The following is a 17,120-nucleotide window of genomic DNA, read 5'->3' on the forward strand; positions in this document are numbered from 1 at the left end:
GTGTTTGGGAGAACACCACAAAATAAGGAATTTCTTATGTGGATACATATCAATTCCTCTTTAGTTTTTTATTTTTTCCGGTACGCGGGCCTCTCACTGTTGTGGCCTCTCCCGTTGCAGAGCATGGGCTCCGGACACGCAGGCTCAGCGGCCATGACTCACGGGCCTAGCCGCTCCGCGGCATGTGGGATCTTCCCGGACCGGGACATGAACCCGTGTCCCTTGTGTCCCCTGCATCGGCAGGCGGACTCTGAACCACTGCACCACCAGGGAAGCCCTATTTTAAAAAGACAACATCTTGTCAGTTCGCCAGTTAACTCCAGTAGTTTGTTTGCTAGGATCACTTCCAAGCAGAGCCCATTTGCATAAATGAATCCTCACTTTAATAAAGGAGATAAGATCTTTAACCAGGGATTTTTTTTTCCTGAAACTTCGTAATTAAGCCTTGCTTATGACTGTCTTATAACTTAGCCTTGGATAGGTTTGTAATTAACTTCTATGCTTATCCTTAGGAAACTAATTTTGTATTTGAACCAGAACTTTGCATTCTCAAGTCATGACACCACAATTTCTGATTCATTTTAAAACTATTTGACTTTTATTTTTTTTAAATTCACAGTATCTTAATTTGGATTTTTCCTCAGTTTTAAAAAACTCATATTACAGCATTATTTTAAATGGCTTCTGTAATAACGTAGTCCAAAGACCAACTACAGTTTACCTAGATTTCTTTAGTACCTGTTTTACACTTAAAGCAACAAATGGCTTGTATATTAATAATTTTCTTGAAATATTTGGAGAAGCTTCATAAATCTTACAAAACTTAAGATATAAAAGTATAATAAAAACATAGGTAGGCAAGACTGGGAATCAAAGACTCCTCTTTGTAACTGACACCTTCTTAGCTTAGTCCCCACTTCCAGTGGAAGCATAGGGGACCACTCTCTTATCCCATCAAAGCTCTTATGTCTGTAGTTTGTTTTCTTTTCCTTCTCTTTTCTGGAGAGCAGAGACTTCTATCGTTGTACCCTTCTGATCGCTTCTGGCATATAATGAAGAATTGACTGAACCCAATTGCTGGGAATTCCCTGGCGGTCCAGTGGTTAAGATTCCATGCTTCCACTGCAGGGGGCACCAGTTTGATCCCTGGTCGGGGAACTAAGATCCCACATGCCCTGCGGTTCGGCCAAAAAGAAAAAGAAGTGACAGAACCCAATTGCTACGACTATCGAGAGTTATATGATCTGGTAATGAAATATACAGACAGGAACTATGTGAGAACAATGACATCTGCGAAGACAGATTTTGTCAAGTCAAACAGGTACGAAAAATAAAGTAGGTACCAAGATCTGTAAAACAGGCACCAAAACCACAATCAGGCTAAACCAGAATCTGTAGAGACATAAAGTCAGGAGTACTGAACAGGCAGGTAAAGATGGTTTAGGCAAGTGAAAGGGCAAAGGACCTGGGACGGTGAGCTGAGGTCACACCTGAGCCCCTGGTGACCTCGTGTGCCCAGTGCATCCACTTGCTTCACTTCACCTTTATACATCCCCAGACATCTGCGCTGTGACTGCTAGACTGTGCTTCTCAAATTGTACTGGACGTGGGAATCAGCAGGAGATAGCGTGAAAATGTGCATTCACTCTGTAGGTCTGGGTCCTGGGATCCTGCATCTAACGAGCTCCAAGTTGATGCTGACAAGCACGGTTTGAGGAGAAGGTAAATCAAATTGTAGTAAAAGGCCTATAAGGAAACCAGCCTATTGTACTTTGGACCCTCATCTGATTCCCATGCTCCCAGGCAACCACTTTAGCCATGCTGCTGTAGGCTTCTGCTCCTGTTTCTAAATACATTACTCTCTGATTCATCACTTTTAAAACCCTTCTTCCGACTTACTGTTTTAGAAGATGTGGATTTTAATTTACACCTGTTTATTTCCTCTCTCCATCCTAATATATCTCAACTTTTTGTTAAATCCATAGTAGGTGTTATTGTTACTATGTCCACAAATATTATGGTCTAATAAATTTTATTCTGTGATTATATTTTCCTAGTACAACTTTTTTTTTTTGGACCTTTAATTTTTTCTTTCTTTTAAAATGTCTTCCTTGAGTATTTGACTTAAACAGCTCTTTGTTATACCTTTCATTACAGTTTTCCCAAGTCAATTTTCTCCCCAGCTTTATTGAGGTATTGACATATATGTAATAAGTTTAAGATGTACAATGTGATCATTTGATACACATAAATATTGCAAAATGATTTACTGCAGTAAAGTTAGTTAACATCTCCATCCCCTCTAATTACCATCCAAAAGTCAAATCTGACAGACAGTTCACTAGTTCCATTTCTCTTCCAAGGCAAGTCTCTTCTAGAATCTTCCAGTGTCCTGCTCATGGCAGCCCTCACCTGGGTCAGCTCCCACCTTCCCTCCATGTTTGATCCTCTTCCCTGGATTCCATGTCTTCCTTTCTCTTCGTTTACTACTTCATGTTGGTGGACAGGATTTTCCAGCTGCTTTTCAAAGAAGGATGCATGAGGTTAGGTATAGAATCCTTGGTTGAAAATATTTTTTTTTCTCAGACTTTGGAAGACATTGCTGTCACTTCCTTCTGCCTTCTAGTGTTTCTCTGAGGAATCTGTTCCAATTCCCAGTCCTTTGTGTGTTACCTGTCACTTTTTTCTATGAAAAGTTTAGATCTCTTTTCTTTAGGCTTATTGTTCTGAAATTTCCTGGTGATGGTGTAGGTCTTCTGCCTTCCATCCTGGCGAGCAGACTTTTCATGCTGGAGATGGTGCCCTGCAGTTCTGAGAAATGCTTTTTGTGTTGTCTTTGATGGTTTCCTCCCTTACCTCTGTCCCTAATGGGCCTTCTATTATTAGGTGTTCTACTTTAAGAGAGATTTCCTTAACTTTCTCTTTCCATTATTTCATGTGTGTGTGTGTGTGTGTGTGTGTGTGTGTGTGTGTGTGTATACATGCACAGACTGGAGAACTGTACTAAATTGTGATCTGGTGGGCAGTTTATTTTTCCTTTTGTTCTTAGTGGAATTTCTATCATTTAGGTGATTTACTTTCTTTTTTTTTTTGCAGGTGATTTACTTTCAAGAGTTCTCCTTAACTTTGTCTTCCCATTCATTCTATTGATTTAAAAAAAAACGTTTCAACTGTCACTTTTTTAGGTTTCCAGCATTCTTCTTTGTTCTCAGCCTATTCCTTATATAATAACATACTGTAGGGGTTATAGTGTCTTTAGAAAAGTTTCTTCCAATCTCCCTGCAAGATAAGCCTATGGCTTTTTGGTGTTGCATGCAGGAAGGGTTTGGGAGGGGAAGTCTTATCATTCAGTATGCAGACTGTAACTTAACTTTCCCAATGTCCAGGCAGAACTTCATCCTTGTTCTCCTCGGACCCTGGTGTCCCAGAAGGCTACAATCTCTCTGATTCTCCAGAGAATAAACCAGTCTTCTGGGAGGTGCAGCATGGAACAATCACCTGACTGCGCAGGTAGGGTTGCAGACAGAGGTCTAACTACTCTTTATGCAGACTTTGAAATAATGCCCTTATATTTAGTCCCCTTTCTTCCATTGTACCCAGTGCCTCTAATTCCTGAGACTTCCTGGGTTCCTCAGGGCAAATGATCTTGCTCTTCCTACCCTTTACAGGCATTTAAATTTGACCTTCCTTTTCTCTGCTGCATCATATACCAATGCCCCATTTACCTTCTGTTACCACAAAACTGGGTTCGCCTCTTGGTGGGTGTTGAGCCAAAAGACACAACCAAGCCAAAGATCTGGAGAAGGAAGGATTCATTACTTGCAGGAAGTAAGGAGAACACTGGAGATCTCTCCCAAAGCAGTATCTCCCCAACAGCAAAATTGGAGAAGTTTTAAGCTAAGGGTACATGCATATTCATGAAGTGGTTTGAGCAGAGGAGAATTCAGCATAGAATTGGGGCAAAGGTTGACAGATTCCAAGCTTTAGTTGAATGAAGTCACGAGGGTCAGAAAATGTCAGCATCATCCCTTAGGCTCCAGGTGATCAGGTGGTTGAGTGCTCAAGGCGGGTTTTAATTCTGCAAAAATGTGCTTCAGGCTAATCCTTACCATTGAAGCAGAACTGGGAGTCTTTACAACTGATTCATTAATCTGTAGATACTATCCTTAAAGCAGACATTCCCCAAATCAGTTATTCCTAAAAAGTTTACTTAAAAGCTCTTATCTCAGTTACCTCTATTTTATTTACTTCAAAGTTTTTGACAGCCAAAAAAAAGGAATTTCCTAATTCCCTGGCTGTCCAGGGGTTAGGATTCCATGATTTCACTGCCGAGGGTGCAGGTTCAATCCCTGTTCGGGGAACTAGCATCCCACAAACTGCGCACTGTGGTTAAAAAAAAAAAAAAGTTTTTGTCATATTATTATTTTTCTTGCTGACAAAATTTGTAACAGGGATAATAAGGTCTTATTTCAGTAAAACTAGGTACAATAAAAATATTATACTTAATGTTGAGGACTCTGAATTAATCAAACCAACAAGCTTAAGCTAATGTTAATACCAGGTATGAATTCAATCCTGAATATTTCCCAGATCACGTGAACCTGAAATTCATTCTGGCCAGCTTCTTTTATATTTCTTGAGTAAGTGCTTAATTTCCTTTAAGCCAATTAAATAGACCTTTCACAAATTAATTTTGGCAACTCCATACATCTACAACACACACATAGATACGTACAAACACACAAACACAGAGACCATGAGTTCTCATTCCATAATTTCAGCCATGAATCAGGCACAGCAATGTAAAACCCGTCACTTACAAAGGAGGTTGGATTCAAGTTGGGTGTCTGGTAGATGGAACAAATTAAGGCCACCTGTCTAGATGACTAAACCCTCTCTACTAATATTTATGGAAAAGACCCCCATAATATATTTGCATTTTTAAAAAGCTGGCAGAAAGAAGGGTTCCTGGAGAAGTGCAGGTAGAACACTGGCACCTCAGAGGCATAGGAGGAGAAAGGCAAGTTCCTCCTTGGAAAACTTTGTTTCCTGAAGGCCAGAAAAAAGTCTTTTCCTCAGTACTTACAAGCCTCTTAAGGTAAGTAGGGGCAGTTTGGGGAGTGGCAAAGGATTGATGGGTTTTCAGATGATTTCTGGAGCCACACCTCTGGTCCCATAAAGACTAGATTTGTCAAACAAGGACAGTTCTTTTCTCCTCAGAGAACTGGGTGGTCACCTCAATGAGATGGAAGGACTGACACACCCGTTCCCTGTGTTGGGATGCTTTACTCTCCCTCCTTTTGCTTCGCAGAGAAGGTCTCCCCACCAAATTCCTATCAGGCCCCAAATATCAGCTATGGTCAGTTTAGTCAGACTGGCGGCCTTGCATTTTGGTAACCTATTTACAACCACTTTGGGGGGTCACACACCTCAAAAGTGCCGTGTGTTCCCAGAATAATTTCTGGGCTTAAGAAATTCTTCAACTATGGCCGTCAGTTTGGCCTTTGGTCTGAAGAGATTTGCCTGCAGCCTCAGGTAGTCCCATTTCCAAAGGTAAGTGTTTAGTAGTGTCTTCAGAGTGGAAAGGCAATCAGGCAGAAGATCACTAGAATGAGTACTCAAAAAAGCATAGAGCTTAAAGTTTTAGGGACCTTTTATACCATTCATCTTCCACTAGCCTTCTACAACAAATCTTTCAATGAGGCTATTTAGGAGTTGTGAAGCCCTTTGGGGCTTCTGCATACCAATGAAAATAGGTACAATAGTTTAAAATGAGGGCTCTGTAAAATTTTAAGTTTAGATATTTCTCCAAAGGATCTGTTGAGTTAGCTCTAGATAGAACTAGTTAGAACTTCTTTTACGCAGGGAAAGCCTGATCCATGAAGATGCACATCTATTTTACCTCTAAGCAGCAGAGGGCGATCTTGCCCTCCTCATGCAGATTGACATACATTTGACAAGGTTGAGATAAGTCAGCTAAAATAACCTTGGCTAGTTGCCACTTCTCTATAAAGACAGAATTACATTCTTTCATACAGTCCAGGCAGGGCTTCGAAACCCTCTCCTGATAAAGTGTGAGGCCTAGAATACCTGCTTCCTGGACTAGTTGGTTCACAAGAGGAAGGGGATAGGGCTGAGTGGACACAACTGGCTCTTTCTCCTCTATCAAATAACTGTCCCCTTAGTTGGGGAGTCGGGAGTGAAGTGAGCTGAAGAGAGGGACCAGGACACTGAGTCTAAATAGGAGTAGAGAATAAACATCCCCTCTTAGAAATTATCTAGAATTTTATTCCTATTCAAAGTTACTCCAGCCCGTGAGAATGCCCAGGAAGATCAGAGAGAATTCACACACGCATATTTTGGCTCCAAAGGTCAAAACATCAGCCCAGGCCTTTTCTCTGAAATATAAGTGAGACTCTGAAGTTTTTTTCTATAGCCACTATTTTCAAAAAGCATCTACCACTTGGAACCTCCATTATCCTCAATTGACTGTATACACAGAGGCCCAAGGTCTTGGTTTATGTGATCTGGAATGAATAAATGAATAAATTCAGTACCCCGACAAGTCTCAGCCCCAGCTCATGCACTAAGAGAAGAAGCAGCACTTATGTGATAAAACCTGTGGCTGACCCTGGGCAATGTGTAAGCTGGACATGGGCGGGGCAGTGGGGGGGGGCGGAATTGAAGGGGAAGGCGGGGGACCTGGGCTCCAAAGTCCAACTAGAAGTGGTCGAATCCCTTCCCCTCTGTGGGCTTCAGTTTCATTTCCTGCATAAAATGAGAGGTTCAAATATGGTGGCATCCTTCCACCTTAACACGAGTTTTATTTTAAATGTACAAAAGGAAGAGTTTTTTACTAACGATATTCCTATGTTAAAAAAATCAGCAAAGTGGACGTGATGACATTTCAGATAAAGAATAAAGGTTTGTAGATGACAGAACGGACAGTTACTGCTCTCTATCAATATTCTTAGCAGAGGGACTTCCCTGGTGGTGCAGTGGTTAAGAATCTGCCTGCCAATGCAGGGGACACAGTATCGAGCCCTGGTCCAGGAAGATCCCACATGCCACAGAGCAACTAAGCCCGTGCACCACAATTACTGAGCCTGCGCTCTAGAGCCCGTGAGCCACAACTACTGGAGCCCATGTGCCACAACTACTGAAACCCGTGCACCTAGAACCCATGCTCAGTAGCAAAAGAAGCCACCTCAATGAGAAGCCCACGCGCTGCAAGACACAAGTAGAGAAAGCCCAGGCACAGCAAGGAAGACCCAACGCAGCCAAAAAAAAAACAATAAATAAATAAATAAATTTAAAAACCAAAAAAGTTTCTTAGCACAAAACAGAACTGGCTCTAGGTCCGGTGGAGAAGAGCTCGTTAAAAGATACTAAGTATTTACTTCACAGAACCTGCAGGTCAGGATTGGGGTTGGACGTGGAAGCTGTGCAGGAAGGAACAGCCCAGAGGGCAGTGCTGGATTCCTGGCGGAGCCCTTGCTGCAGCCTCCAGAGGACTCCAGCTCACCGCACCTGCGCTGGTGCGGGGCTCCGCCTCGCATCTCCACCAGGGCTGCCTAGTGAAGCTGGGCATCTCTCTGTCATCATCGTTCATTCCCCTCTCTCGGCCAGCTGGATTCTCAGGGTGCCTGCCTCCTTCTTCCCAGTGAAAATCTTGCTCCTTGTGCCCTAGTTTCAAGGGAGGTTGGTAGACGGCTTTGTGTCAGGGAGGTAACATGCATAAGGGAGTAATTGCCCAGATGTAGGAACAGAACTCAAAAATATTGCGTTACCAAAGAGTATAGCAAATGTCCCTGCCCGCTGTTATTATATCATCCTATAGGCAGAAATCCAGGAAACTGAGATTTAATGCATCACTTAATGCATTTGATTTGCTTGTGAATGCTCACACATCGTGGGACCAGAGAACCACCCTATGTTAGTTTGCCATCATATGATAGTTATTTAAAAAATCAATTCTGGGAAGTGAAAGTTGTTACTGTGCTCATGGCTCTGGAGAAGGGCGTGTTTTGTTAAATGACTCATTGAATATTAATTCAATGTGCAGCTAAATGGAGAGGTTGGTTGAATAAGCTGTCTTAAAGAGGATTTTTGAGGGGAGGAAGAGCAGTTGGGCAGAGGGGTCAGTCAGCTCTTCAGTGTTGGTTTTGCAGTGGTTAGCTCTTTTAACACATTTCAAAATCACCTAGGGTCCTTGTTAAGATCTTAGGCTGATTCCTGACTTAATGAATCGATATCTGGGGAATATCATCGGGCATATACGATGGTTATAATGGTGTGAAAGCAATACACATTCAGTAGAAACAGTACTTTGAATTTGGATCTTTTCCTGGGCCAGCGATATTTCGTTCGATCCTCTCTTGTGATGGGGGCAGCGACAACCAAAACTCCCAGTCAGCCATGTGATCACGAGGACAAGCACCTGATGCAGCCATTCTGTTTCTCACTTTCAGTACAGTATTCAATAAGTTGCATGAGATTTTCAACAGTGTACTATAAAATAGGCTTTGCGTTCGATGGTTCTGCCCAACTGTAGGCTACAGTAAATTTTCTGAGCACCTTTCAGGTAGCCTAGGCGAAGTTATAGTTTTTGGTGGGTTAGGTGTATTCAAAGAATTTTCAACTTATGATATTTTCAAATTACAATGGGTGTATGGGGACGTAACCCCATCGTGAGTTGAGGAAGACCTGTATAGTTTAACAAGCTCCTTAAGTGATTTCTTCCATGTACCAAACCTTGAGAACTACTGCGTTATATGGGAAATATAGGTACCTTGAGGAAACAAAGCTTAAAAATTAAAAACTTATTAATTAATTAATATAGCAGTGTACCATTTACACTGTATTATTTATTCTAGTCTCTGTTGATTTGGTGTAACATCTGCTATTTACGTTGTAGTCTACAAAATCCGAAGTGACAGTGCTTTACTTTTATCAGTACATTTGAATTTCAAATGTCTAAACGTTTCCTCGGAGTCCTTAGTCTGCATTTTTCTAAGCCAATCATCACAGTCACTGTATAGCCTCTTACCTAAGCTTCTCAATCATGGTCTTTGATAGCAGAACTGGAAATAGGCCTTGTTTCCCCTCCTACTGGGCTTTTAGCCTTGAATTGGCATTTATTTTTTGAAATGTAAAAGTCATCCTCCTTCAAGGAAAAATATTCCATCAAATTTTCCCATTAGCTAAGTTTTTGAAGCCAGTACTTCCCAAACTTAATGTGCATCAGAAAAATCTAGAGAGCTGTGGAGTCTGCAAGGCCTCTGACTCAGTGGGCCTGGGATGTGGGTGGGGTCTGCACACTGGGCACTCAGCCCAGTGGTTGCTGGTGCACGAACCACCCTTCAAACTGCTTGGACTGCCCCAGATCCCCTTGTGATTATCCTTCGTCATAATCACAGGAGGATAGCTGAATTATGTAAGACAGTTTCTAATGAGTGAAGTCTCAGGCTCAGGAAGAATGCAGACAAATTGGGGTGATCAAAGTGTTGCAACATGTGTACAGAAATTCCAGGGCTGTGCCCCTGTGTTGGCTGTACCAGGAGAGACGCTGCAGTGACCTGCGGGGGAGACATGGAGCCCAATTGTTCATCATTTCTCAGCTGTGGGCTGTGCTTCCTGAGGGCAGTGATATGTAACCACCCCTTACACAGGGCTAGGAATTTAATACTTTTGTTTATTCCTTTCAACAACCCTGTGAGGAAGGCATTATTATTATCAGCCTCATTAAAAAAAACTGAAGGTCAAAGAAGTTGTCTTGCCCGAGATCATGGCCTGAAAACCGTCACCAGCTACCAGTGAGGATGGATGAACTCCTTAGGGAGCCTTGGCACATGGCTCTGGGCTCAGGTCACTGGCAGCAAAGCTCAGGTTAGAGCAATTGAGCTGCCCTGAGCAAGCCAGCAGAGCTTCCCTTACCTGGGAGTGAGATGCGGCCTTGGGTTGACACCTGACCCCTTCTAACAAGGCACTTGCAGGTGTGGGATCTTGGGAATAACCCTCCTCTCCTCCCTTCCCCGAAGGCATGTCATAGGGTCTGAAATCTCTCCAAGGAGTATTTTGTCCCTTTGAATTTAAATAGAGCCCATTTGGTCTTAGTGTTACCTGTAAGGGATACCATTTCAAGACCCTGAAAGTACCATTTCCTCTGCAGAAATGGGGATGCAGGATGGCAACTGGCCCATAAGAGGTAGGTACACACTGATACTCCCCAGCCTTGGGCTTGTCTGTGGTGGGCTTCACTGTGTGGTGGCTAGTTAAGGTTAGAGGCGCAGGCGGTGGCTATGAAACAGAGGGGTGTTGATGAGTAAGGATAAGGAAAGACAGCACCCTCCTAGTGCCCAGCCTCAAGACAGGGCAGAACTCGTTCTAGGTATGCTCTGGGCTGAATTAGAAAGACTACAGAAACTCATGCACCGGCATTTGGGTAAGGCTTCTCTCTCTCCCTCCCTTCCTTCCTTCCTTGTTTCCTGAATAATTGAGTCCAAATATCACTAGGTAGGACTGAGAAATATTGGGAGCACCTATTGTAAGGGGAGGGACAGGACCAGAGCAGGCTGTCAGAGCCTACACGGGGTGAGGGAGGCACTTGTGTGGGTGAAGGAATGGTCAGAGCAGAGGCCCTGCACCCCTGGTAGTCTTGGCAGGGTGAAGAGGGCGTCCGTGTTGGGTAGCGGTGGTGGCCCAGAACGGGAAGTCAGAGCACAGGGGAGGGAGGGGTCAGTGGGAGGTGGGGGGGGGTGGCGGTAGGAGATGGGGGAGGAGCCCACAAGTGCATTTATGGAGCAGAGTGGGAGTCAGGGAGTTACAAATATGCAGGGAAACTCAAATCAATCTGCCGTACTGCTTTGGAACTGAAGGTATCATTGTGGACCCATGATTTTCAGTGTATATAGATAGGTATGAAAATAAATATAGCTATGACTGTTCATGTGTACATACCCACACTTACACAGACACCACCTCAAACGAGTGATCCAAAAAAAATTTTGTTTTGGTTGCGTCTCACGTCTTGCGGGGTCTTGGTTCCGCGACCAGTGAAAACGCGGTGTCCTAACCCCTGGACCGCCAGGGAATTCCCAAGTCATCAAAATTAACATTATTAGCAACGGGGCAATTTCAAATGGTGTGCCCCCGATAGGATTCAATGAGAAGATTATATCACTTCTGTGATATTCCTGCCCCAAATCATAACCTGAATCTAATTATGAAAAAGTATCAGGCAAATCCAGATTCAGAACATTCTACAAAACAACTGGCCTGAAACCTTTGGACGTGTCAAGGCCAAAAAAGTCACGGAAAGACTGATGAATTATTCCAGACGGAAGGAGAATATGATAAGTAGATGCAATGTGCAATTCTAGATTTGATCCTTTTCTATAAAGGACATTACTGGAACAATTGGTGAAACCTGAATGGTGTCTGGGGATTGGATGCTGGATGGGTATGAATCTTGAGTTCCTGACTTTGATGGTTGTTTTGCAGTTATATAGGAGGAGGTCCTTGTTTATGGGAAATATACTAAAGTATTCAGGAGTGATGGGGCAGCAGGTCAGCAACTTATTCTCAAATGGGTTCAGGAAGAAAAGTTCTTTGCGCTCTTATTGGAACTTTTCTGTAAGTTTGAAGTTATTTCCAAAAAAAAGATTAAAAGATGTATGTATTTCTTTAAAATTGCTTTTGGGATTAAAAAAGTTCCTCTTAACTTTCTTTTCTCATTGAGGTATAATTTACATGCTAAAAATTCAGCCCTTTGGGTTGTATAATTCAATGAGTTTTTGACAAATATGTATAGTCATGTAACCACTACGAACATATAGAAACCTTAACTGTGTATGTCTCTGACTTTTAAAACTGTTAAGGAATTAGTTGGGCTTTTAGAAACACTCTAATTTATTTTACAGGTATAAATATTAAACATTTGATTATAATTCCCTTTCAAATATTCAGATATGGAACATGTAATACTAAAATATGTTTGACTCTCTTAAACAGGTTAGAAATCGTATGATAAAACAAGCAAAGGGGCATGGCATGAAATCTGTCTTTCACTGCAGAGAATGTTTGCCTCTCCTGTCCTTTCCCCGTTAACGGGGAATTAGTGCAGCACAGGGAGAGGGATGTACCTCTGCCAGGAAAAGCCTCATTGGCAGCAGGGAGAAGCCCTACCCACCTCCCCTCGGCTCCCCAGGCACCTTCCTCAAGATGCCACTCTCCCTACGGCTAAAAAACACACCTACACGCTCCACTGTGGTCTGCAGGAACTTAACTTCCTTGGGCTGTGAGGTACGGGCTGACACTTGCTCAGACCCAGCAGAGACCAGCGCTGTGAGCAGGGGCTCAGCTCTCACGGTGGCTTGGAGGGAAGGAGTCAGAGATGGATCATGTTCACTGCAGCTCTATTTACAATAGGCAGGACACAGACGCAACCTAAGCGCCCATCGACAGATGAATGGGTAATGAAGAGGTGGCACATATATACAATGGAATATTACTCAGCCATAAAAAGAAACGAAATTGAGTTATTTGTAGTGAGGTGGATGGACCTAGAGTCTGTCATACAGAGTGAAGTAAGTCAGAAAGAGAAAAGCAAATACCGTATGCTAACATATATATGGAATCTAAAAAAAAAAAATGGTTCTGAAGAATCTAAGGGCAGGACAGGAATAAAGACACAGGTGTAGAGAATAGACTTGAGGACACAGGGAGGGGGCAGGGTAAGCTGGGACGAAGTGAGAGAGTGGCATGGACATATATACACTACCAAATGTAAGATAGATAGCTAATGGGAAGCAGTCCCATAGCACATGGAGATCAGCTCGGTGCTCTGTGACCACCTAGAGGGGTGGGATAAGGAGGTGGGAAGGAGACACAAGAGGGAGGAGATATGGGATATATGTATATGTATAGCTGATTCACTTTGTTATAAAGCAGAAACTAACACACCATTGTAAAGCAATTATACTCCAATAAAGATGTTATAAAAAAAAGAAAGAAAGAAATGGATCGTTGAGCATGAGATTCATAGGTGCTTTCCTTAATTCATTCTCTAGCTTCCCTGCAGATATTCTTGCAGCCAGACAGAAAAATTCAACTCGTCACAACTCAGGTTCAGGGAAAGGGAGATTGTTTTCTCTGTAATTGGAACTTTCTCCTGAGCCCTCTCCTGTGGGATACTAGGCAAAAATTAATTACATCTCCAATCCTGTCTAAAGCGTATTCCCTTTAAGTGGGGTTCAGTTTCCATTAGTTAAAAATGCTCAATCCCTCATATAAACTTCTCTTCCCGTCTTTATTTTTAAGATTGTGTCTGATTTTGAAGAATATAGCTTACTTGACCTTGTGGCTCTGCAGGGAAGTTGGGGTCCCCAGGAAGCCCTAGAGACCTGTGCTGCCCAATACATCTCCTGGTTTCTGGATGATTTGTCTTTCCTGCTGGGTAACATCTGGGTGGGTATGACTCAGGGTTGTTATTGTTCCATAGGCAGTGCACTCAGAGGTGTTTTCTGGGTGGTCCTATTTCATGTCAGCTCCTGCTGGCACCATGAACAACTAGAGAGCAGGCTAAGACACTCGTTTGTCTCCAGCTTCTGCTTTTTGTCCTGCAGGATTTTCTGCAGGACCCCTTTGTGCCAATTAAGACAACTTCTGGCAATTTCCTCAAGACAGGCAGGTATGTCTAGGTTCTGTTGCAGCTCCAGTGCACAGGGCCATGGACCTGGGATGCTAGGGAAGTGGCTGAACCTCTCTCTCCCTAAGATTCTTCATCCATAACATGAAAATAACAGTAGATAATGTTAATTGAGCACTTACTCTATTTGGCACTCTTCTGTGTTCTTTATAATATACCAGGTAGTTCCTAAGTCAGTGCCTCTCAAATTCTCTGAGAATGACTAGTGTCAGAGAAAGAAACAAATGACTACTTTCTTCTTTCATTTCCAATTTGACACAGAGCAATGTTTTTGCAAAATACAATAAAAATGAATTAATAAAAAGTTACGTAGAAAATAACTTTAAAACTTGTACATATTGTCCATTGAAAGTTTAAGTGACTAATACAATCACTATTCTAGTATTAATACCTTGTTACTTCACAAGCATAACTTCACAGAAAGTTATGAGTAGAACAGTAACTCCCCATATTAAGGGCCTTTATACACACTTTGAATAAATGCTGTGTGTATCAATATTTAGAGTTTGTAATGTGACAAATGAACTTCCTTTTTGTTTATAAACTCATCAATATAAGTTTCTCTACTTAACTATACTTTCATATTGATCTAGTCGCAGACTGGTAGCAAGCAATTTGTGGATGGCATTCGTCCATAAAATACTTTGTTTTTTGTTTTTCTTTTTTAAGAATTATTATTTTTTTTATTGAAGTATAGTTGATTTACAATATTGTATTAGTTTTAGGTGTACAGCACAATGATTCAGTTATACAGATACACATTCAGTTATACATACTCAGTTATACATAATGGTTCAGTTATATCGTATTCAGTTATACATATATTCTTTTACAGATTCTTTTCTCTTATAGGTTATAGCAAAATATTGAATATAGTTGCCTGTGATATACAGTAGGTCCTTGTTGGTTATCTATTTTATCATAATAGTGTGGATATGCTAATCCCAAACTCCTAATTTATTCCTCCCCCCTTTCGCCTTTGGTAACTATAATTTTGTTTTCTATATCTGTGGGTCTATTTCTGTTTTGTAAATAAGTTCATTTGTATCTTTTTTTTTTTTTTTTAGATTGCACATATAAGCGATATCATATGATATTTGTCTTTCTCTGTCTGGCTTACTTCCCTTAGTATGATAATCTCTAGGTCCACCCATGGTGCTGTAAGTGGCATTATTTCATTCTTTTTTGTGGCCGAGTAATATTGCATTGTACATATATACTACGTCTTCTTTATCCATTCATCTTTTGATGGACATTTAGGTTGCTTCCATGTCTTGGCTGTTGTAAATAGTGCTGCAGTGAACACTGGGGTGCATGTAACTTTTCGAATTATAGTTTTGTCTGAGTATCTGCCCAGGAGTGGGATTGTAGGATCATATAGTAACTCTATTTTTAGTTTTTTAAAGAACCTCCATACTGTTCTCCATAGTGGCTGTACCAATTTACATTCCCAACAACAGTGTAGGAGGGTTCCCATAAAATACACTTTGAAAAGCACTCTTTCATATGTTTTTACATGCATTAACTAATTTAATCATCACAATAAGTCTATGAGGACAATATTATTATTATACAGCTAGTGAATTCATCTAGTAAGTGTCAGAGTTTGGGGACCCAGGTTTCGAGACTCCAAGGCCCCTGTTCATACTATGTTGTGAAGGCATGAAGGGACGTGCCAGGTAGATTTTTCTTTCCTGGGTCTTGGAGACCCTGGTGGAGTGAACTAATGATCAGTAGTCTGTGGAAACCAGCAAAGGAGATGAGGTAGTTAAGGGCGTGGGATGGAATTAGAGTGGGCTGGAGTGGTCTCTGCCCTCCAGGACCAATGAAAGTAATGGGCAAAATCAAAGAACCTGTGGTGGGGTCCCGGCTTCTGGTCCTGGGGGTGTGGGGAGGCCCAAGACTAAAGAGGCCCCTGTTGTTCAGTGTTGATCATATCATTCAACCAGAAGATAAGGAGTAAAGCACGCAAAGGATCGCCATTTGTTCTGCAAACCAAATGGCTGATATGGACTGTTGATTGTAGATAGCAGAACAATCGGACTAATTAACCAAATGCAGCTGAAAGAGGTGCTTGACCCAGCTCTCCATCCTGCTGCATTCCTCATTTAGAAGGCAGGCTTGGCTCCTAATAAGTCTTTATTTCTAGAAAGTTCTAGAAACTTCCCTTTTTAAGGTAAAGTGTTTTAATGGAAAGAGAATAAAATGTTTCCAATACTTTACCTTACTCTTGCAATTTAAAGAAGATCTTAAGGATTTGGGAAATATCTTCTCCATGATAACGCAGATAAAGAGGTAGAGGGTATATTTCCTGACTTGTCTTATCAAAAGGAGTCTGGGTTAGAAACAGGTGATGCTATTCAAGCTGTTCTTGCCAAATGCAGGGAGGTGGAAAGAAACCAAGGGAGGGTAAGGTGTGTGTGTGTATGTTTCTCCACTCTGGGTGGAAGCTCTCTGACTTCCTCACCAATAATCTCTGATCCAGCCTGACTCCATAGAAGTAGAGGTGACTGTGGGTCAGCAGTAAGTAATGGGACTTTCTCGTTTACAGAAGACTCTCAACTTACTAGGGGTAGACATGAGTGAGGCCGAGGTTTGAGAATTGGGGTACAGGTTTCCATCTGAAGTACCGCACCTACAATTTCTCCTCCTCTGTTCCTTGGACAGGCCTTTCTCCAAGACCTAGTATAAGGCCCAGGTCTGGAGTTCCATTTCACAGCACCCCATCCCCATGCCAAGCTACAGAGGAAAAGAACACACCAGTTTAGCCTAAAACACAGTATGAGCACTTGCTTAAAACCCTTTAATGACCCTATCCTTAGACTAGGGTAAAAATTTCTTAAAAGAAGGTGACAAGGCCCACTGTAATCTTAACCTTTATGGTAGGAAGAATAATGGCCTCCCAAAGCTGTCCATGTCCTATGCTGAGAGCAACCCGTGAATAGGTTGGGATATTAAGGATACTAAGGGGATATAAATGATATTTGACTGCAGAGCAAATTAAGGTTGCTCATCAGCTGACACTCATCTAGGGAGAGCATCCTGGGTTATCCAGGTGGGTCCAGTGTAATCGCAGGGTCATTACAAGTTGAAGAAGGAAGCAAAAGAAGAGAGTCAGAGGAATGTGATGTGAGAAGAACTTGGCCAGCTGGTGCTGACTTTGCAGATGGGAAAGGGAACAATGAGCCAACCACGCAGGCAGCCTCTAGATGCTGGAGAAGCAAGGAAATCAGTTCTCTGCTAGAGCCTCCAGGAGAAACAGCTCTGCCAATACTTTGATTTTTTTTTTTTTTTTTTTTTTGCGGTAAGAGGGCTTCTCACTGTTGTGGCCTCTCCTGTTGCGGAGCACAGGCTCCGGACGTGCAGTCTCAGCGACCATGGCTCACGGGCCCAGCCGCTGCGCGACATGTGG

Source organism: Grampus griseus, assembly GCF_964374135.1.
Source record: "Grampus griseus genome assembly, chromosome: 3".
NCBI lineage: Eukaryota > Metazoa > Chordata > Mammalia > Artiodactyla > Delphinidae > Grampus > Grampus griseus.